Source organism: Bombina bombina, chromosome 12, assembly GCF_027579735.1.
Source record: "Bombina bombina isolate aBomBom1 chromosome 12, aBomBom1.pri, whole genome shotgun sequence".
Classification (NCBI taxonomy): domain Eukaryota; kingdom Metazoa; phylum Chordata; class Amphibia; order Anura; family Bombinatoridae; genus Bombina; species Bombina bombina.
Genome location: NC_069510.1, coordinates 30977867 through 30994908, shown reverse-complemented (window position 1 = coordinate 30994908; position 17042 = coordinate 30977867). Strand labels below are relative to the sequence as shown.

The window sequence follows — 17042 nt, the reverse complement described above, 5'->3', positions numbered from 1 at the left end:
GACCTATCTCACTTATCAATCAGGATCTAAAGATCTTTACTAAAATCCTGGCTAATCGGTTGAAAGTCATCTTACCAAAGTTAATCCATTTAGACCAGGTGGGTTTTGTCAAAGATAGGGAAGCTCCTGACAATGTACGTAGGCTTCTGAACATCATAGATTATGTAGGAGTGAATCGAGTGCCTTCTCTGCTCCTTTCGTTGGACGCGGAGAAGGCATTCGACAGAGTAGATTGGGACTACATGAAAGCAGTTTTACTTCGAATGGGATTCGGAGGTGCATTTATCAAAGCATTAAATATGATTTACTCAACCCCCTCAGCTCAGGTCTCTATATCAGGTTATAAATCTAACTCATTCCCTATATTAAATGGCACAAGGCAAGGGTGCCCCCTGTCTCCCCTTATTTTCGCACTCTGCATAGAGCCCTTAGCAGCCAAAATTAGACAGACAATAGATATCTCAGGAGTCACGATTAAAGACCAAGAATATAAATTAACACTTTTCGCAGACGATATTTTACTTATACTAACTAGACCTCTCATCCCCCTACCCAATTTATATAAAACCCTAGAGGAATTCTCCCAGATCTCAGGTTATAAAGTTAACCTTGATATATGTGAAGCGATGTCGCTAGGTCTCCCACAACACACCAAAAAATTAATAGAATCCAATTTCGACCTTTCCTGGACCACTCATTCCCTTAAATATCTGGGGATCCATCTGACTCCCCAAATCAACCAATTATATAAATATATTTTATGAAGTCATATATAGAAATACCAGGAAAGATCTGAACAAGTGGAAGACATATAATTTTTCGTGGATGGGCAGACTAGCGACAGTAAAGATGACTGTTTTACCCCGCCTTCTATATCTTTTCAGGACACTTCCCATAGAGGTCCCGACACTAGATTTAAAAAAGCTACAAGCGGAACTAATTGCGTTTATTAGAGGGAAGAAAACAGCCAGGATCCCAACCTCATTAATTACAAAACACAGGACACTAGGAGGAATAGGAGCCCCCAACCTATTAGAATATTATAGAGCATCAAGACTAGCACAAACACTACTCCTAGGAATCAGAGAGAAACTGGTCCTCTGGACCAAATTGGAGGCCGATCTAGGGGGATCCACTCATGCAGATGACATTTTATGGCAAAAACCTCACCCCGGACACACCTCCAACAGATATCGCTCACACATACTGGATCACACTAAACACTTATGGTCTCTACTAACAAAACAACAGAAGATATTACCTACTCAAACAATTATGTACCCACTCAGATGCCTCCTTTCTAGCGAAGTCCGTACTGTAGTGGATAAGTGGGCAAACAAGGGACTGTATAGGGTAGCAGACTGGCTGGAAGGGGGTAAATCTAAGACATTCACACAAATTCAGGAACAACTAGCCCCACTAAAACTTTTATGGTTCCAGTATCTCCAGGTTAATTTAGCTATTCAACAATATTTGAAACCAAATAGATCCAACACACTCACGGCCACAGAAAACTTAATACGATCGACATATAGACCCAAAAAGACTTTTTCCAGACTGTACCTAGAGATTCAAGCACTAAACAATGCTACTAAACCCACAATAGTCACAACATGGGAAGCTGACCTAGATATAAACAAACACAAAGACGCATGGGATGAAACATTCCACTCAGCCTGCTCGGGCCTTTTAAGCGCAAACTTACGAGAAAACACTATTAAAACTATGTATAGATGGTACCTAACCCCGATTAGAACTCAACACATGTCCCTCACCAACAATAGACTCTGTTACAGAGGATGTGGGGAAATCGGTTCATACAGCCAAATGTGGTGGGACTGCAATATAATCCAGCCCACATGGGCCCATCTATCCTCCCTTCTGGGTACGATCCTAGAGGAGAGGATCCAACTTAGTCCGGCACAAGCACTCCTCCACGAACCCCTGCCCCGATTCAATAAATACATAAACACCTTCATTAAGATCACCTGTACGGTGACTAGAATGAGTATTGCAAAATACTGGAAAACGAATGCCCCCCCATGGGAGGAAGTGAGGAAGAAAATTTCGCTAACCCATCGTATGTATGAGTCTGCATCACACATCCTAGATACACAAGCACAATTTGAGAAAGTCTGGTTCTACTGGACATTAAACAAGAACTTAGCTATATAATTATTTTTCTTGAGATCTCACAGAAACAAAGAACATAGTAACCACATTGATCAGGAGGGGGGGGGGGGGCCCGGATGTCCTAATCTAACCTTGTCTTACCCTTTCTTGCCTTCTGTCTTATGCTTTACTCTCCGTGTATTTACCCGATATAACTTCGGACTACCTGATTAGAATCATAAACAAAAACAACGGGTATAACTACACTCTATATCTATCGCTCTCTATTTCTTCATCTTTCTTCTTACCCTACCTCTTATTCCTTTTTCTTGACACAAGAACTTATAGTTATCTGGTCTTAATATTATATCTTCTCAAGATGGTTTGGTCTTATTATCTAACTATTAGTATCAAGGGTTAATAGGGGACCTGATACCCTAGGCACCTCTTACAATGATGAACGGCTTGGAAGATCAAATAGAAGTGGGAATGTAGATGGGGCTATGCAGAGCATCCCAGGTTAGTTCTGAATAAATGTTAGATGATACATATTGAAGTCTGGAATAGTTCAGAAACCCAGGCACTATACCACATGACGTCATCTGCATTGACCAATCCGTTTTTCTTGTTATGGTTGAATTACGAAGACCTATGTTGTATTCATTCCAATTGATTTCTGTCTTGTCTTTTATTTATAAAATCAATAAAAATAATTTAAACATAAAGAATGTATTTTTTTTTAAATTATTATTATTTTACAAAAACAGGTGTTCCTATACTTTCTAAATGTCATTCTTTCCTGATACAGACAAAGCATACAGTTCTAAAAATAAGTTTCCAATTTACTTTTATGATCAAATTTGCTTCGTTCTCATGGTATTCTTTGTTGACTAGGATACCTGAGTATGTAGTGTGCACGTGTCTGGAACACGGCATGGCTAGCACCTAATGCTCTTGCAAATGTATAACATTTTTAGAAGTATTTCTACAAAACTGCTGCTATATAGTGCTCCAGATAGGTGGACACTCCTGACCCTACCTACCTGAAAAGTGACTTTTCTTTTTTCAAAAATGAATCAGGAAAGTCAAATTCTTGGTTTCACATTTCTTTTAAGGTACACTAAATCCAAATTTTTTCTCTCATGATTCAGATAGAACATGCAATTTTAAGCAGCTTTCTAATTTACACCTTTTATACATTGTTACAAACTGCTATTTGTAACTGTCCCTTTAAATGGAAAATTGCCCTGCTTCCCTGGATTTTGGAGAGGCCTATTTGCCAGCCTCCTTCCTCATGACTGTGGCCCCTGGAGGATTGTGCCCCTGAGAGTATGTTAACTTTTGTTGGGTGTGTGTGGCCCTTTGGGAACCGTCTGGGGACATGTTGTGACTTTGGTGAACAATGCGCCTTTGGGACTGTGTCCTCAGACCTGTGAGGTGACTTGTCCCTGGCTTTCTCCCACTTGGTTCAGTTTCATTGTGTGCCATTAAGAGTTAATTTTGTTCAATTCTAAATACAAGTTTGCTGGGATCAGCTCTAATTAGGTTTAGTGATAAACCTTACCATTGTCTAATCAGACTGCTAGTGATAAGGTGGACTGCATTGTTTTATTGTGTGTAACTTGTTATCTGCTGAAGTAATGTTGTGGCCTGTCAAAGGGAGTGTCTCTCTATCTAATATCAAATGTGTGATGGGGGATTTTATGCCTCCACCTGAGAGTGTCCTGTTTTCATGTAACCTCAATAAAAAGCAGGCTGTGTGCTCCAGCACATCAGACCTATTTTGACCCTCTAACTTGCAGCTTTGACTCATGTTTGTAGGGGACAGCTATATCACTACAGGGATTGCTATGCTTTTCATACTCCCTTAGCTACAGGGATTGCTACAGAAGGAAGAGGTTCACCTACTGGAGCCTGGTCGTAGGTCCAGGGCGCAGAGCAGATGGCGAGATACCAGCCCAGCAGCGGTGGTTCATAGAGTCTGCATTACTGATGGTGGCTACGCAGTAGTTATAGTGTCCACGGTGCTGCTGCTCCTGTGGTGAGCGCTAGGAGCATCCTTTTCTACGGTCCAACTTCCAGCCAGCCTGGAGGCAACCGTAACATTTGGCGGCAGCGGTGGGATAGCGTCCTAGCGCAAGGAGCAGCACCCCAACAGCACTGGTATCGTAGGAGAGTTATTGAGGGCAACGCTAGCCACTGCGCAGCGTCCCTACCTACAGCAGCATGGAGCTGACAAGACACTGGTCAGAACCCTGTGAAGAGCACCTCAACCTGATCCGTCGCTATGAGGGCGCTGATTTCGTTCCAGAGGTAAAGAGGCGGCTAGTCCGATATGGTCCAGACCCTGCACAGGAGGTAGTCAGTCGAATCATCCGAAAATTGGCTACTGAGAACGAAGCGGCACGAGCCTTTGAGCGCCAACTGTGGAGTTTGGGGGTATGGACACTTGCTCTCCAGCGAGAAAATGAGTTACAGGGGGCAGAGACAGTTGGTCCTGTCCCCCAGCAGCAGAGTGAATTGCAGGGAATTGGGAGCCCAGACTCCATTCCCCAGCGGCAGGCTGAGTTACAGGGGGCAGAGACAGTTGGTCCTGTCCCCCAGCAGCAGAGGAATATGCAGGGAATTGTGAGCCCAGACTCCATTCCCCAGCGGCTGGAAGTATGTATGGGAGAGGAGCTTGTTACCCCCTCTCCCCAGCGGCAGCTTAACGCACCAGGGGGAGACAGTAAGCCCCACAACCGTGCAGATGGGACCGTGGTCTCTGCACTTACAGCACAGGGGGCAGAGACAGTTGCTCCTGTCCACCATCAGCAGAGTGAGATGCAGTGGATTGGGAGCCCAGTCTCCATTCTCCAGCTCCTAACTTGGGCCCAGGGTTAACAGTGGAGATGTTAACCCCCACTGACCCCCACGTTCCCTTTGCCACCGGGCAGGACTATGCCCCAATGCCCCCAGCAGAAGAGCTGGCATTAGGACAGAGCGCTGCTGGCCTCTGCCCTACAGACCCCCTTGTTACAGGACTGGCCTGCAAACCCCTCACCCCAGCAGAAGCGCTGGCACCAGGGCAGAGTGCCGCTGGCCTCTGCCCCCCAAGTACCATCAGCTATTTGCCCAGCTGCGCCAGGAAGGCCGAGGATGCTACACTTTCATCCTACAACCTGGAACCTACAGGCCAGTACTACTTATTGTGGGGGGGCTACTTTGCTGCTAATGTTTATTTGTGTGTGGGTTGCGAGACTAACTTAGGCACTGACCGACAGAAGGTCAGGTGCCTGGTTAGTCTCCCTCCAAAAGGTGAGATATGTTACAAACTGCTATTTGTAACTGGTCCTTTAAATGTAAAATTGCCCTGCTTCCCTGCTGGGATCAGCTCTAATTAGGTTTAGTGATAAACCTTACCATTGTCTAATCAGACTGCTAGTGATAGGGTGGACTGCATTGTTTTATTGTGTGTAACTTGTTATCTGCTGAAGTAATGTTGTGGCCTGTCAAAGGGAGTGTCTCTCTATCTAATATCAAATGTGTGATGGGGGATTTTATGCCTCCCCCTGAGAGTGTCCTGTTTGCATGTAACCTCAATAAAAAGCAGGCTGTGTGCTCCAGCACATCAGACCTATTTTGACCCTCTAACTTGCAGCTTTGACTCATGTTTGTAGGGGACAGCTATATCACTACAGGGATTGCTATGCTTTTCATACTCCCTTAGCTACAGGGATTGCTACAGAAGGAAGAGGTTCACCTACTGGAGCCTGGTCATAGGTCCAGGGCGCAGAGCAGATGGCAAGATACCAGCCCAGCAGCGGTGGTTCATAGAGTCTGCATTACTGATGGTGGCTACGCAGTAGTTATAGTGTCCACGGTGCTGCTGCTCCTGTGGTGAGCGCTAGGAGCATCCTTTTCTACGGTCCGACTTCCAGCCAGCCTGGAGGCAACCGTAACATACATTTTTCTTTGTTGGTATCTTTATATGAAAAGCAAGAATGTACGCTTAGGAGCTGGTCCAGTTTTGGTTCAGCACCTGGGTAGCGCTTGCTGATTGGTGGCTAAATGTAGCTACCAATCAGCAAGCGCTACCCAGGGTTCTGAACCAAAAATGGGCAGGCTCGTAAGTATAGATTTCTGCTTTTTCAAATAGAGATATCAAGAGAATGAAGAAAAATTGATAACAGGAGTAAATTAGAAAGTTGCTTGAAAGTACTGCTCTATCCGAATCATGAAAGAAACCATGTTTAGTATCCCTTTAACATCCAATATGAAATAATTGCCCAGACTCATAGACAAAGGGCCTATGAAGGGGAGATAATGTTCAAAATTCACATCTATAGTTGCGTGAAGCGCGCAATACATGATTTCTCCAACATTGGTGTGTCCGGTCCACGGCGTCATCCTTACTTGTGGGATATTCTCTTCCCCAACAGGAAATGGCAAAGAGTCCCAGCAAAGCTGGTCACATGATCCCTCCTAGGCTCCGCCCACCCCAGTCATTCTCTTTGCCGTTGCACAGGCAACATCTCCACGGAGATGGTTAAGAGTTTTTTGGTGTTTAAATGTAGTTTTTATTCTTCTATCAAGTGTTTGTTATTTTAAAATAGTGCTGGTATGTACTATTTACTCTGAAACAGAAAAGGATGAAGATTTCTGTTTGTAAGAGGAAGATGATTTTAGCAGACAGTAACTAAAATCGGTTGCTGTTTCCACATAGGACTGTTGAGATGAAGTAACTTCAGTTGGGGGAAACAGTTAGCAGACTTTTCTGCTTAAGGTATGACTAGCCATATTTCTAACAAGACTGTGTAATGCTGGAAGGCTGTCATTTCCCCTCATGGGGACCGGTAAGCCATTTTCTTAGTCAAAAACAAACAGAATAAAGGGCTTATTATGGGCTAAAAAACTGGTAGACATTTTTATGGGCTAAATCGATTGCTTTATTTGTGCATATTATTCAGATTTAGGCTAATAATTGGCATTTATAATCTTGGGGAACGTTTATAAAACGGCAGGCACTGTATTGGACACCTTTTTCAGTCAGGGGGCCTTTCTAGTCATAGACTGAGCCTCATTTTCGCGCCATTAATGCGCAATTGTTTTTTTGAGAGCAGGGCATGCAGATGCATGTGTGAGGATCTAAGAATCTCTGAAAAAGCTTTTAGAAGGCGTCATTTGGTATCGTATTCCCCTCAGGGCTTGGTTGGGTCTTAGCAAAGACTATATCTGGGACTGTATAGGGGTTAAATTGAAAAACGGCTCCGGTTCCGTTATTTTAAGGGTTAAAGCTCTGAAATTTGGTGTGCAATACTTTTAAGGCTTTAAGACACTGTGGTGAAATTTTGGTAATTTTTGAACAATTCCTTCATACTTTTTCACATATTCAGTAATAAAGTGTTTTCTGTTTGAAATTTAAAGTGACAGTAACGGTTTTATTTTAAAACGTTTTTTGTGCTTTGTTGACAAGTTTAAGTCTGTTTAACATGTCTGTACCTTCAGATAAGCTATGTTCTATATGTATGAAAGCCAATGTGTCTCCCCATTTAAATTTATGTGATAATTGTGCCATAGCGTCCAAACAAAGTAAGGACAGTACTGCCACAAATAATGATATTGCCCAAGATGATTCCTCAAATGAGGGGAGTAAACATGATAGTACATCATCTCCTACTGTGTCTACACCAGTTTTGCCCATGCAGGAGGCCCCTAGTACATCTAGTGCGCCAATACTTATTACCATGCAACAATTAACGGCTGTAATGGATAACTCCATAGCAAATCTTTTATCCAAAATGCCTACTTATCAGAGAAAGCGCGATTGCTCTGTTTTAAACACTGAAGAGCAAGAGGACGCTGATGATAATTGTTCTGTCATACCCTCACACCAATCTGAAGGGGCCATGAGGGAGGTTTTGTCTGAGGGAGAAATTTCAGATTCAGGAAAAATTTCTCATCAAGCTGAACCTGATGTTGTGACATTTAAATTTAAATTAGAACATCTCCGCGTACTGCTTAAGGAGGTGTTATCTACTCTGGATGATTGTGACAATTTGGTCATTCCAGAGAAATTATGCAAGATGGACAGGTTCCTAGAGGTTCCGGTGCCCCCCGACGCTTTTCCTATACCCAAGCGGGTGGCGGACATAGTAAATAAAGAGTGGGAAAAGCCCGGCATACCTTTTGTTCCTCCCCCTATATTTAAGAAATTATTTCCTATGGTCGACCCCAGAAAGGACTTATGGCAGACAGTCCCCAAGGTCGAGGGGGCAGTTTCTACTCTAAACAAACGCACTACTATTCCTATCGAAGATAGTTGTGCTTTCAAAGATCCTATGGATAAAAAATTGGAAGGTTTGCTTAAAAAGATTTTTGTACAGCAAGGCTACCTTCTACAACCAATTTCATGCATTGTTCCTGTCACTACGGCAGCGTGGTTCTGGTTCGAGGAACTAGAAAAGTCGCTCAGTAGAGAAACTCCATATGAGGAGGTTATGGACAGAGTTCACGCACTTAAATTGGCTAACTCTTTTATTTTAGATGCCGCTTTGCAATTAGCAAAATTAGCGGCGAAAAATTCAGGGTTTGCTATCGTGGCGCGCAGAGCGCTTTGGCTAAAGTCTTGGTCAGCGGATGTGTCATCCAAGACAAAATTGCTTAACATTCCTTTCAAAGGTAAAACTTTATTTGGACCTGATTTGAAAGAGATTATTTCAGACATCACTGGGGGAAAGGGCCACGCCCTTCCACAGGATAGGTCTTTTAAGGCTAAAAATAAACCTAATTTTCGTCCCTTTCGCAGAAATGGACCAGCCTCTAATTCTGCATCCTCTAAGCAAGAGGGTAATGCCTCACAACCCAAACCAGCCTGGAAACCAATGCAAGGCTGGAACAAGGGTAAGCAGGCCAAGAAGCCTGCCACTGCTAACAAAACAGCATGAAGGAGTAGCCCCCGATCCGGGACCGGATCTGGTGGGGGGCAGACTTTCTCTCTTTGCTCAGGCTTGGGCAAGAGATGTTCAGGATACTTGGGCGCTAGAAATAGTTTCTCAAGGTTATCTCCTGGAATTCAAGGAACTACCCCCAAGGGGAAGGTTCCACAAGTCTCACTTATCCTCAAACCAAATAAAGAGACAGGCATTCTTACATTGTGTAGAAGACCTGTTAAAGATGGGAGTGATACACCCAGTTCCAATAAAGGAACAAGGAATGGGATTTTATTCCAATCTGTTCGTAGTTCCCAAAAAAGAGGGAACGTTCAGACCAATTTTGGATTTGAAGATCCTAAACAAATTTCTCAGGGTACCATCGTTCAAAATGGAAACCATTCAAACGATTCTACCCACCATCCAGGAAAGTCAATTTATGACTACCGTGGATCTAAAGGATGCGTACCTACATATCCCTATCCACAAGGAACATCATCAGTTCCTAAGGTTCGCTTTTCTGGACAAACATTACCAGTTTGTGGCTCTTCCATTCGGATTAGCCACTGCTCCAAGGATTTTCACAAAGGTGCTAGGGTCCCTTCTAGCGGTTCTAAGACCAAGGGGCATTGCAGTAGTACCTTACTTGGACGACATTCTAATACAAGCGTCGTCCCTGTAAAAAGGCAAAGGCTCATACGGACATCGTTCTAGCCTTTCTCACATCTCACGGATGGAAGGTGAACAAAGAAAAGAGTTCTCTGTCCCCGTCAACAAGAGTTCCCTTCTTGGGAACAATAATAGATTCCTTAGAAATGAGGATTTTTCTGACAGAGGTCAGAAAATCAAAACTTCTAAGCTCTTGTCAAGTGCTTCATTCTGTTCCTCGTCCTTCCATAGCGCAGTGCATGGAAGTAATAGGATTGATGGTTGCAACAATGGACATAGTTCCTTTTGCACGAATTCATCTAAGACCATTACAACTGTGCATGCTCAAACAGTGGAATGGGGATTATACAGACTTGTCTCCAATGATTCAAGTAGATCAAAAGACCAGAGATTCACTCCGTTGGTGGCTGACCCTGGACCATCTGTCTCAGGGAATGAGCTTCCGCAGGCCAGAGTGGGTCATTGTCACGACCGACGCCAGTTTAGTGGGCTGGGGTGCGGTCTGGGAATCCCTGAAAGCTCAGGGTCTATGGTCTCGGGAGGAGTCTCTTCTCCCAATAAACATTCTGGAACTGAGAGCGATATTCAATGCTCTCAGAGCTTGGCCTCAACTAGCAAAGGCCAAATTCATAAGGTTCCATAATGACGACTGTTGCTTATATCAATCATCAAGGGGGAACAAAGAGTTCCCTGGCGATGAAAGAAGTGACCAAAATAATTCAATGGGCGGAGGATCACTCCTGCCACTTGTCTGCGATCCACATCCCAGGAGTGGAAAATTGGGAAGCGGATTTTCTGAGTCGTCAGACATTTCATCCGGGGGAGTGGGAACTCCATCCGGAAATCTTTGCCCAAATAACTCAATTATGGGGCATTCCAGACATGGATCTGATGGCGTCTCGTCAGAACTTCAAGGTTCCTTGCTACGGGTCCAGATCCAGGGATCCCAAGGCGACTCTAGTAGATGCACTAGTAGCACCTTGGACTTTCAACCTAGCTTACGTATTCCCACCGTTTCCTCTCATTCCCAGGCTGATAGCCAGGATCAATCAGGAGAGGGCCTCGGTGATCTTGATAGCTCCTGCGTGGCCACGCAGGACTTGGTATGCAGACCTGGTGAATATGTCATCGGCTCCACCATGGAAGCTACCTTTGAGACAGGACCTTCTTGTTCAAGGTCCATTCGAACACCCAAATCTGGTCTCCCTCCAACTGACGGCTTGGAGATTGAACGCTTGATTCTATCAAAGCGTGGGTTTTCAGATTCGGTGATAGATACTCTGATTCAGGCCAGAAAACCTGTAACTAGAAAAATATATCTGTTGGTGTGAATCCAAAGGATTCCCATGGAATAAGATAAAAATTCCTAAGATTCTCTCCTTTCTTCAAGAAGGCTTGGAGAAAGGATTATCTGCAAGTTCTCTAAAGGGACAGATCTCTGCTTTATCTGTCTTACTACACAAAAGACTGTCAGCTGTGCCAGATGTTCAAGCTTTTGTTCAAACTCTGGTTAGGATCAAGCCTGTTTACAGACCTTTGACTCCTCCCTGGAGTCTAAATCTAGTTCTTTCAGTTCTTCAAGGGGTTCCGTTTGAACCCTTACATTCCATAGATATTAAGTTACTATCTTGGAAAGTTTTGTTTTTGGTTGCAATTTCTTCTGCTAGAAGAGTTTCAGAGTTATCTGCTCTGCAGTGTTCTCCTCCTTATCTGGTGTTCCATGCAGATAAGGTGGTTTTGCGTACTAAGCCTGGTTTTCTTCCTAAAGTTGTTTCTAACAAAAATATTAACCAGGAGATAGTTGTACCTTTGTGTCCGAATCCAGTTTCAAAGAAGGAACGTTTGTTACACAATTTGGACGTTGTCCGTGCTCTAAAGTTCTATTTAGAGGCTACTAAAGATTTCAGACAAACATCTTCCTTGTTTGTTGTTTATTCTGGTAAAAGGAGAGGTCTAAAAGCGACTTCTACCTCTCTTTCCTTTTGGCTTAAAAGCATTATCCGATTGGCTTATGAGACTGCCGGACGGCAGCCTCCTGAAAGAATCACAGATCACTCCACTAGGGCTGTGGCTTCCACATGGGCCTTCAAGAACGAGGCTTCTGTTGACCAGATATGTAAGGCAGCGACTTGGTCTTCACTGCACACTTTTGCCAAATTTTACAAATTTGATACTTTTGCTTCTTCGGAGGCTATTTTTGGGAGAAAGGTTTTGCAAGCTGTGGTGCCTTCCGTTTAGGTGACCTGATTTGCTCCCTCCCTTCATCCGTGTCCTAAAGCTTTGGTATTGGTTCCCACAAGTAAGGATGACGCCGTGGACTGGACACACCAATGTTGGAGAAAACAGAATTTATGCTTACCTGATAAATTACTTTCTCCAACGGTGTGTCCGGTCCACGGCCCGTCCTGGTTTTTTAATCAGGTCTGATGAATTATTTTCTCTAACTACAGTCACCACGGTACCATATGGTTTCTCCTATATATATTTCCTCCTGTCCGTCGGTCGAATGACTGGGGTGGGCGGAGCCTAGGAGGGATCATGTGACCAGCTTTGCTGGGACTCTTTGCCATTTCCTGTTGGGGAAGAGAATATCCCACAAGTAAGGATGACGCCGTGGACCGGACACACCGTTGGAGAAAGTAATTTATCGGGTAAGTATAAATTCTGTTATCTCGCACATGAAACGAGAACCTTTTACTAAGCGATTAAAACAATTACAACAGCAAAAATGGAGAAAGCTCCACTCTTTTGTTAGAAAGTGAAAAAATCTTTATTAGACCAACAGCAACGTTTCGGTCTCCTGCCCCTTCTTCAAGCTTGGCAAAGGGGCAGGAGCTCTGAAATGTTTCTGTTGGTCTAATAAAGATGTTTTCACTTTCCACCAATGAGTGCAGCTTCCTCCTTTCTCCAATGATGCATTATTAAGCAAGGAGTATGCTTTGAAAGTGTCTGCACCCACTCAGGAACATTCTGTGGACATTTGTATTTGGTGAGCTTGTCTATATTTCTACCTGCAATGATTAATATAATTGATTGTAACTTAGCACATTGCATAGTTAATGGTGTGTACAATTCAACTAAAATAAGAGAAATGCAGGTGAATTGTATGCAGCTTTAATGTGAATGTAAACGCTAGTGCATCCGGTAACGCCATAGTAATCTTTTATTAAAATGAGGTATACTTTAATTCATCGTTTTATTTATCTATAAATAATTATGCCAATTTTTACTTTTTAATCCTGTCTATTTTTGCGCCTGTCCTTCTCCCGCCATACTGCCTTCTTGATTGACAGTTCATGTAATTTCTATCTCCCAATCATTGTTCCCCCCCCCAGGGCGTTCAACCCCTTTTCTTAAACGTCACGTGTTGGTTACGCGCATGCGCTAAACTTAATATTTTCCATTGAGTCCAGATGCGTGGTCACGCGACGCGCATGCTCTATATCGCTCTCATTGGCAATAAAGGAAAATACATCCAATATTCATTTATGAGTGTAGATTAGCGCCTGCGCAGAAAAAGTTTTTCTTGGGAGTGTGCTTCAAAGATAGTTATAGAGCGGACGGGAGCGCTCTATACGTCAAACAGTGCTGAACTAGGAAGTAGCGTCTGGGAGGAGTCTCAACGCAGACGGGGTAAAAGTTATTTTATTTATATTTCAGAAAGCTTATTTTGGATATTTAAAATTTGCTTTGCGGTTACACTAGGAGACAGTACATAAATGCTTAGGAGACTTCGAAACATTGTAAGTTAACATTCACTTTAACTATACATTGTATAGGGCTAACACAGCTCTTCTTGCAGGAGATACTCATTGGGTTTGACCCTTCATGATGCATAGTTAATTAAAGATTTCAAATCACCAACAATTCACCTGCAATTCATCTCTTTGTGAATAGAGTCCACAGGTTTGTTTTGTTATAGAAAAGTAATCTGGCTGGATATAGCAAAAAATGCCTCTGAAACCTCTCAGACAGAAAAGAGGCATTCTAGGATCGTGATCAAGATCTTGATTTTTTTACCTACACTTTATCCAAACTTGCAACATAACCTCTCTGTTGCACCTGTGAAGTATTGTGTCTTGCTATTTCAAAGATGACGAGGTTGTCTACATTTTATTATTATCCAGGGTGTTTTGTTTTTCATTTTATTTCATATGGTTTGAAATGTTTCAATTTTGTTTTCATAATACTGTGTCCTTCACAATGGATCTCGTTCTATGTGCCGAGAAGAAAACGGTTGCAAGACAGATGCTGCTCCCTTAACTGTAATATAACTCTAAACTCAAGGATGTGAGGAAGGACGGGCACCAATTTCTTGAATTGTGCAGTTTTTCGAGTTGGGGCGAGTGTTTTCTGCAAGAAATTAGTTTTATGAAGGGTTTTCCCTGAATGTAGACCATTGTGTAACCCTTCTCATGTAAACAGTGCTTACAGAATTCAGTGGTGCTTTACAATGATGATAATAATCATTTGTGATTAGATACTGATTCATTTCTGATGTCTCTCCATGCACCTGTATGATTTCAGCATGTGACCGTATGTCACAAGACTATAAAAAAAAATTCTCTTCCACTGAATGGCTTGTGGGATTTGCACCATGATAACAACACAGATTTTACAACCTATAAAAAAACATTATGACATTTATTCTGTGTTTTCCTCTTCTATAAACGCTGTTGTAATAACGTGTGAGAGCGATATACTCGTGACACTTTTATATGTTTTGCTCAGTCATTATTTTTACGTTGTAGGATTTCAAGTACTTGCCCTCAGCAATATGTTTAGTTTGCCCTGTCATCTAAGTCACAGCACATAACTATATTTGTGCACAATAGAATGTGCTTTGTCACTTAGCTTTTACTCAGAGAATCTTAAAAAGGACATTAAAGGGATATGAAACCTAAAAATGTTCTTATGTGATTCAGACAGAGAATACAATTTAAAAAAAGTTTCCAATTTACTTCTATTATCAAATTTGCTTTGTTCCCATGTTATTCTTTGTTAAATAGATACTTAGATAGGTGTCTGCAGCACTGCATGCTAGGAAATAGTACTGCCCTCTAGCGGTCTTTCTAATGAATAACATTCTTAAAAAACTGCTGGTATATATTACTGCAGACACGTGCACACTGCCTGAGCTTAAGTACCAAGATAATTTGATAATAGAAGTAAATTAGAAAGTTGTTTAAAATTGTATTTTAGCCTGAGATATATCTAAGCCCTTTTTAAATGTATCTGTGGTATTGGCATTCACTACCTGCTTAGGCAATGAGTTCCACAATTTGATTGCTCTTACCATGAAAAAACGTTTACGTTGCTGTAGATTAAATCTCCTTCCCTCCAGCCTTGTAATAAACAGTGCTGCCACCAACTCTGTATCTGGGACTTCAACAAAAGATACCAAGAGAATTTGATAATAGAAGTAAATTAGAAAGTTGTTTAAAATTACATGTTCTATCTGAACCATGAAATAAAAATATTGGGTTTCATGTCCCTTTAAAGTCATTTTATAAAATATTTATCAGAAATTAATTACTGTATTGCAAGAGATCTGCATTTAAAAAAAAAGAAGACAGAAGTCCACCAAGTTCAACCTAGAGACTATATTATACGCTAAAGAAGCTGACAATTGATCTTAAACAATTAGAAAGCTGACCCATTTAACACAAGAAATCATATCCCTGAATTTTAGCCTGATATACAGTATATCTAAGCCATTTTTAAATGTATCTCTGGTATTGGCATTCACTACCTCCTTAGGCAATGAGTTCCACAATTTGATTGCTCTTACCATGAAAAAAACGTTTACGTTGCTGTAGATTAAATCTCCTTCCCTCCAGCCTTGTAATAAACAGTGCTTCCACCAACTCTGTAGTTGAATATATTTATATTAAGTAATCATATAACTTGTCAAGTGCATTTTTCTAGAGAAAACAGACCCAAATTGGCTAACCTTCTCTGAATTTATTCTAATTCTGCAATGTCCTTTTTTTAAATTGGTCCCCAAAACTGGTCTCCATACTCAAGGTGAGGTCTTACCAGGGATTTATACAGCAACAGAATTATGCATCCGTACCTCTTTTAATATATACTACTATATAGAAGCCGCTCCCTTGCGTTGCACACTCATTATCCTCCGCTATTTTGCTATGTCTAGTCTCATTTAAATCTCATTTGCTACTTACCAGCCCATTTTTCAAATTTCTGTAGATCCCCTTGCAAATCTGCAGGTTTAGTTGCTCCCCTTTTATATACGGAAGACTTTTTTTAAGTTAAGTGTCCCTTTAAATGATTTCCTGTTTAAAAAGGCTGAAATGCTTACTGTGTGTCAACCCATTGCAGATTGTTTTGCACCGTCAGTTTTCTTGTAATACGGTCTGGCATTTACTATTGCAGTTTTATGGCGATTTTTATAACCAGTCATGCTATTTGTTTTTTGCACTGTCATCTTTACTACTTTGGCTGAGCAATTTTCCTTATCTCTCATTTTATTCTTAGAGCAAATTCTGCCCTGTAATGTTATCTTTCTCTTTTACTGTGTGCACTTTGCAGAACGACTGGTATTGTATATGTACACTGTGTGCTATATTAAAGGGACATAAAACCCACATTTTTTCTTTCTTCATTCAGCTAGAGAATACAGTTTTAATTAACTTTCCAATTTACTTCTATTATCTAATTTGCTTCTTTCTCCTGGTATTCTTTGTTGAAGAAGCAGCAATGCATTACTGGGAGCTAGTTAATGCATTGGGTGAGCCAATAACATGAGGCATATATCAGCAGCTCTTGAGCCTACTTAGGTATCTCTTTCAACAAACAATGCCAAGAGAACAAAACAATTTAGATAATAGAAGTAAATTGCAAAGTTGTTTACAATCACACGCTCTATCTGAATCAAAAAATAAAAAATAAAATGCTATTCATGTTCCTTTAATGGTTTTCTATAGTTTTTAAAATAAAGGTTCAAGTGGAATTGCCAAAATATATGAGTCAGTGGCAATAATACTGTTTTATATTTTATTTTTCATTTAGACCAATATTATACCTGCAAAGATTTAATTATTCTAATCCAGGAGTGAGGCACTTTAAACTGTATCTGAAGGCGGAGTCATTATGGGCAGAGGTTAGGCCACAGATGGTGCTTTAATGGTGTTGCTCTGCAGTGGGAGGAGTCAGTGCTTTCCAGGGTGTGGCTAGACAGTCTATGGTTTCAATTTTGCGCTCCCAAATTTTGACAGTCTCATAAGATGTGGAACAGCTGGGTACTGTAATACATGGTTTCATGCAGTTATGATTTTACTGGGGTGCTGATGAATACTATATTCACCCAGAAACCAATATTGCAACAAA

General features: G+C 41.7%; 1 protein-coding gene across 1 annotated transcript in view; it reads right to left on the bottom strand.

The window, feature by feature from the left end:
- Positions 1-15921, bottom strand: part of TMEM250 (transmembrane protein 250) — an 83226-nt gene extending 67305 nt beyond the window's left edge. Inside the window, exon 1 of the mRNA XM_053696111.1 lies at positions 15878-15921. The gene's annotated coding sequence lies outside the window, so the exon portion shown is untranslated. The remainder of the gene's footprint in view (positions 1-15877) is intronic.
- Between the last annotated feature and the right edge of the window lie 1121 nt (positions 15922-17042).